Here is a 6,796-nt window from a genome sequence, read left to right as displayed (position 1 = left end):
AGCTGGACGATAGGGACCACGGAGTGAATTCCCTGTGGTGTGGGGATTAAGAGAGGCAAGAACTAAGAGGGCGAGCCAGAGCCTCTCCCTCAGGGCTGCCCTCTTGAGGCTGGCAGGAAGCTGTTGGGCCCAGCACTGCCCTAGAGGTTTCAGACACTTATATGGGGGAGTGGGGTAAGAGCCTTGCCCTCCAGGACATGCATCCTATTCGGGGAGACGGAGCCAGATGCTGAATTCTGACCTGCTTTACCATTTTTTTCCCTTGTTAATGGATTTTCCCCAAAGCAGCTTCGTGAATCTGCTATAATTGACTAGCAAGGCCAACCCAACAAGGGGAATTAAAGAGCCTCATTATATATAACTACCCCAAGGAGCGGGCCTGAGGTTTCAATGTGGTAATACCACTCTGCAGTTGTATAGCACTTTGCCATTTATAAGCTTACTTGATCTTCATAAAAGCTCTGTGAGATAGATAAGAGTCAATATTATTCCCACTTTACTTGACTCAAAGGTCAAGTGACTGACCCAGAGTAAGGAAGTAAATGAATTGTTCTAGAACTCACATCTTCCTATTCCTTATGTCATCCTCTTTCAGTACATTTCTTTCCTTCTGGTCGAAAGCCAATTTGTCATCAATGTGTTCGTGTTATAACACTTAAAAAGAAGAGACGGCTAGTCCTGGAATAACTCATTTTGAATGGAATGTGTTAAATTTAATTCTTAGCCTCTAGTTTAGTATCTTAGCAACTGCATTTATTTAGTGAGGACAACTTCTCTGTCTGTAAAGCACAGCCAACGCTCCTCATGTGCTCCTCGGACTGCATCATAATTTACCTGCAGCTCTGGTCTGAAAGCTGTCATGACTCTTTCATGCTCAAAATCTTATTTTTCACCTTCTCTGCTATGCATAGAGGTGTGAAATCTGGTACTTTCTCCTTTTAAAGGGAAATAGTTTTTAGGAGGATGATGTTAACAAGAGGTATTTTTTCTTAAAGGTTGCTTACGTTTTTGGTTGTTTTTTTTTTTGGCATGCAGAGGCACCGGGAATTGAACCTGGGTCTCCAGCATGGCAGGCGAGAACTCTGCCTGCTGAACATCCATGGCCCACTCAGTTGCTTATGATTTTAGTAAACTGATGAGAATTTGCATAGGCACAGCTGTTTTTGGAGGGTAATCTGACAATGAGCATCAAAAACCTAAAATATGACCTCTATTTGACTTACTAATTCCACCTTTGAAATCAGTCCTAAGGAAAACAAATCTAAACTGCAGACCAAAATTTACACAGAAAAATCTTCATTATAATATTACTTATAATGGTGAAAAAATGGGAACTAACCTACAAAACTAATAATTTAGTGGATGGGTTGAGTTAAATGTTAGTATAGGCACAAGTATACTTACACTTGCACTGGAACAAATAATTTGTCTAGTGATACAATACTTATTACATCATGTTAAGAGATCAAGTAGAATAGCAAAGTATATCCATACTATAAACCTAGCTGGGTAAAACAACATGGATGAGAGGGAAATACACCAAAATTTCAACAGTAGCTGTATCTGGGAAGGAATTGCATTGGTAATTTTTTCTCTCATCCTTGCTTTTTGGGTTTTCTCAAGTTTTCTACAGTGAGTATATGCTATTTTTATATGTGAGGGGAAAAACTTGTTTTAAAAGACTTTGCTTGTTTTACAGAATGCTGTATCCACTCTGAACAGCTCTAAGAATATGCTGCAGGGAGTGGGGAAGTGAGGAGTAACTAGGAATCCTTCTGCTACTGGCCTCCCTGCTTCTACCCTTGATTCCCTGCAGCCTGTCCTCAACATGGCAGCCAGAGGGGTGTTCCGCAAATGTAAAAGAGACCATTTCTCTCCTCTACCCAAGCTTCTCCAGCAGTTCCCCATTTCAGAAAGCCAGAGTCTTCAGAAGGCCTGAAAAAGCCCTGTGGGACTGCCCGTGCCTCCCCACCACCTTGCTCTTCCCGAATCTGCTCCAGTAACACTGGCCTCCCTGCTGTCCTTTGAACAGGCCAAGCACACTTCTGCCTCAGGGAGAATGCTCTTCTCTTAGACACCCATATGGCTACTCCCTCGTCATCTTTACACCTTTCTCCAAATGCCACCTTCTTAGTGAGCCTTCCCTAACCTCCCAATTTAAATGTGCTCACCCTACTCTCATCCCAGATAGCAGCTCCACACTCCTAGCCCTCTTATCTAATTCTTTATGTTTTCTGTAGGATGCATCATCTTTTAATATATCACATGGCTTACTTATTCATCATGGACCTTAATCTGCAAAATTGAGCATTCCTAGCTCACTTGCACTGAGATAATGTGCAAATTGTCTTTCTTGCCTTTTTTCCTATTCCTAAACATTTTTTTGGGGGGGCCAGGGAAATGAGCACATTTTTGTATTGATTTATTTGCCTGTTTATTAAAACTGGGCATGCTCTTTGCTATATAATTTAGGTCTCTACTAATTCTGTCGTAGTTACTGTTGAACACCTTTCCAATATGTCCCTAATATGAAGACATACCTTATTTCATTAACACTTAAATAGTTATTTATTTTTGAATGGGTGATACAGTCACATGGCTCAACACTCCAAAGACAGAAAAGGGAATACAGTGAAAAGTGGCTCCCAGCTACTGGGTTCCCCTCTCTAGTAATAACTACCCTTGGTGGTTTCTTCTGTATTCTTATAGAGATATTTTGTGCATATAAAAGCAAAGGCGTACATACATACATACATACATATTTGCCCTTGATTTACCTAAATGGCAACACAGTCTACACACCACTGATTCAATACCTTGTTTTCTTTTTTTTAAAATGTAACTAGGAGATCATTCTTTACCAGTACATAAAGATTCTCCTCATTCTTTTTGTAGTGCAGTAGTGCAGGCTGTGCATGCTGCAACATTTATTTAAGCACTCCCATGTTGATGAATGTCAGTGTGGTTTCCAATCTTCTGCCCTCACAAACAATGCTACGATGAATAACCTTGTATGTAAGTCATTTGGCACACATGCAAGTATATCTGCAGAATACACTCCTGCAGTGGATCAATTGGTAATTCTGTGCGCAAATAACATTGCCACGTACTTTGTTTTTTTGGATAGAAGGATACGGGATTATGAAGACATCAGTTTCCAACAAAGTAATCTAAAGTTTCAGCGTGATCCCAACCACAATACCTATAGCCTCAATTTGGGGACTTTAAGTCAGTGCATGCTATGCCTCTGCTCAACACACTCCAATGCTGCCCCACCTAGCTCAGAGGAACAGCCCAAACCTTTATACTTGTCCACACAGCCCTCCATGGTTTCACTCTCTGTTACTTCTCTGATGACATCTCCTTCCCTCTCCCTTCCTCACTTTGCTCACAGCACACTGGCCTCCTATCTCAGGGCCTTTGCACATGCTACTTCCACTGGTCTTCCCCCAGATATCCACATGGCTCACTCCCATCACCTCACCGCCATGTTCTCAATGAGGTCTGTGCTGACCACATGATTTTATACTCCCCCCACTTCCTACATTCCTACCCTTTTGGGTCTTTCTCTATCTCCTCACTCACCACCCTCTGACAGCATCTATATTTGACTCATTTATTTTGTTTATGTTTCTCTCTCAGAACTAGATTGGAAGCACCATTTGGGTAGAGAATTTCCCTGTTCCATTCATTTCTGTACCCCCAGTGCTTAGACTACTGCCTGGCACTTAGTGGGTGCTCAATACACATTCATTAATTTAAATAAACATGTGAGAATGGCAAGGGGAATTCTGGGAGAAATTTTTAATGGATGAGGATGAATGATTAGCTTTATTAGAAAGTAAAATGGGTTATAAAGTAAAAATAATGAAAACTTTGGCTTTTTGACCAAGAATAGATTGGACAGGAGAATAGAACAGAGAGTTCAGAAATAGACCCAAATGCGTGAGAGAATTTAAAATATGATAGAAGTCACATATCAAATCAAAATACGGAAAGATGGATTTTTTTAGTTCTAGTTTTGAAACAACTGTCTGGTCACTTGGAGAAAAATAAGATGGAATATCTAGAACTCCCCACACACAAGATGAACCAAAGACAGAAATGAAATATAAAAACTAAAATGGAAAAAGAACTGAAGATTAAAATTTGGGGGAATTCACTTTTAATCGTGGGGACAGCCTTTCTAGGCAAGATACAAAACTGAGAAGGTATGTAGGACAAGATTAATACATTTTACCAAAAAATTAAAAAGCTCCTGCAAAGAAAATGACCACAGAGTTAAAAGAAAAATATGTACTAGTGAAAATGTAGGGCTAATTTCCTTAAATTACAAAAAGCTCTTCTAAATCAATAAGGAAAAGGTAGAGAACCCAACAGAAAAGTGGGCCAGGACATGAATAAGCAGTTCCCAGAAAAAGAAATCCCAATGGCCAATAAATATTGAAAAAACACTTACTTTCATTTATAATTTTAAACATGCAAATTAAAATAGCAAGAAAATGACTTTTTTCAACATCAGATTGGCAAACATCCAAAGATTTGATCACAGCTAATATTGGCAAGGAAGAGAAGTAGGCACTGTCATCCACTGGTGGTGACGGGGTACAATTTCAAATGATCTCTTTGCAGAGCCCTTCGGCAATGTCTGTGAAAATTAAAATTGGATGGGCTCTTTGATGCAGTAATTCCAAGTCTAAGAATTTATCCCACGAGACGAATAAGTGAAAAAAAATGTGTGTTCAAAGACGTACATTGTAGCATTGTTTGCATTAGAAAATAGAACTCTAATTGTTCAATAATAAGGAAGTACAGGTTAAATAAAGTATACTGCATCCATATAATGGAATATTCTATAACCATTTAATAAATGATCTGGGGGCAGGCGGGCAGTGGTGGCTCAGGGGCAGAGTTCTCACCTGCCATGCCGGAGACCTGGGCATGTTTCCTGGTGCCTGCCGATGCAAAAAAAAAAAAAAAAAAAAAGATCTGGGGGCTTAGATAGGATTATGTGAAAAGACTTACAAAATACAATGAATGCAAACCATGAATGTGGGGTGTCTCCATTTGTGATAGAAAAGACAGCTGTATATATACATTCTAGGAAGATGCATAATGTTACCTCTGGTGGTAGGACTTGGGGAAGGGAAAGCGTCATCTCTCTCACTTTATAGCCCCCTTTATGGTTTTCAGTTTTTACAATGTGCATGTATTACATTTATGATAAAAACACAAAAACAGGTTAAACTCTAAATAATGGTCCTAATTGTAGAAGACTGAGATTCAACTATGGAAGGTAGCCTATTCCCCATTCATATTATTTTTGCTAGCAGTAACAAAAAGAGATTTGCAGAGGCTGAAAGCTGGAATCAGAAGAGAATCTGTGAAATAGAGAGCCGATTGAAGTGTACGAGGTCAAATGAGGTTATCTTCCTCTCCCAACTAAAGAAACCCTTCCATTTTCCAACCACAAGACATTAATGATTAGCCCCATGCACACTGCAGTGGAGAGATCTAGGTTTGCATTATGAATCTATTACTTACTGAGGGGTGACCCTATAACAGGTATTAAGCTGTATATGCGGTAAACCCTAAATAACAGTGGTTTAAAAGAGATGGAGATTTTTTTTCAGTTTCACAAAAAATAATTCCAGGGCTGAATAGTCCAGGGCTGATACAGTATCTCTATTATCATCAGGTAATCAAACCTCTTGCACCTTTCTGTTTCATTCTCCTAGTTATTGTCCTCCATTTCAAAGTTACCTAATGATTCAAAGTAGCAGCTGGAGTTCTGGCCATCATGCCAGCCTTCCAAATAGCAGGAAGGTGGAAGGGAGAAAGGACAAACAGGTCAACTCTTGATTGATTTAGCTTGCTCGAAGTAGGCTCCCAAGAAATCCCACACAACACTTGTACTCGACTCTGTGGCATTTGTCCAAAACTTGTTCACATGCCACACTTAGTTGCAAGGGAGGCTGGGAAATGTGGTCTTTAAGTTGAGCACATTGTTACTCTGAATAAATCCAACATGCTGTTACTAGGAAGAAGGGGGAAATGGACATTAGATGGGAATTAACAAAACTTTCCTACTCTTTAAGCCTCAGTTTCATCTGCAAGAGAGAGCGAACATCAGGCTTTTCAGGGATGATGTCAGGCTCAACAGAAATATTGTTTGTAATACGTCCATTCTATTAATACTGTTTCTTCCTATCCCCTTTCGTTATAGACTTTTGCAGTCATTATTTCATCTGAGAGAGCAAGCAAGAATGAAGGCAATATAATGCTTCCAATCTGCATCCTGAGTTTTCACTCACATGTGGCATGTTTGGTTAAATTTAAGTTCAAAGAAAAGGTTTGTTTGCAGCGCTCTTTGTGTGAATATTGTTTTGACTTTTTTTTTTAAGGCTTAAAGATTGTTTGGTCAAATTTCAAATGCTGAGAACTCTCAGCAGCATGGCAGTGTGTGAATTAGGTGGGTTGTACTGCTATGATGAGAATTGCAGGTCAATTCTCAGAGGCAAAGCGGTTTGAGGAAGTGGCTATGAACATGGGCCGTGAAGTTAGGATTCTGGGTTTGACTTTTCCCTCACCCCATCCTAGCTCTGTGACTCTGGGGAACTTATCTTTCCATAAATGGGATAAAAATAGGGCTCACCTCACAAGGTTGCTGTGAGGATAAAATGAGATAACACAAGCAAATGACTTAGTCCAGTGCCTGGCACATAGTAGGAGCTCAAAAGGTGGCATTTGTTTTATGGAGGACGGAGAGGCACTTGTTCTCTCCTATTATTCCCAT

Source organism: Tamandua tetradactyla, chromosome X (assembly GCF_023851605.1).
Source record: "Tamandua tetradactyla isolate mTamTet1 chromosome X, mTamTet1.pri, whole genome shotgun sequence".
Taxonomy (NCBI): Eukaryota; Metazoa; Chordata; class Mammalia; order Pilosa; family Myrmecophagidae; genus Tamandua; species Tamandua tetradactyla.
Note: the sequence above shows the minus strand (reverse complement) of the source record.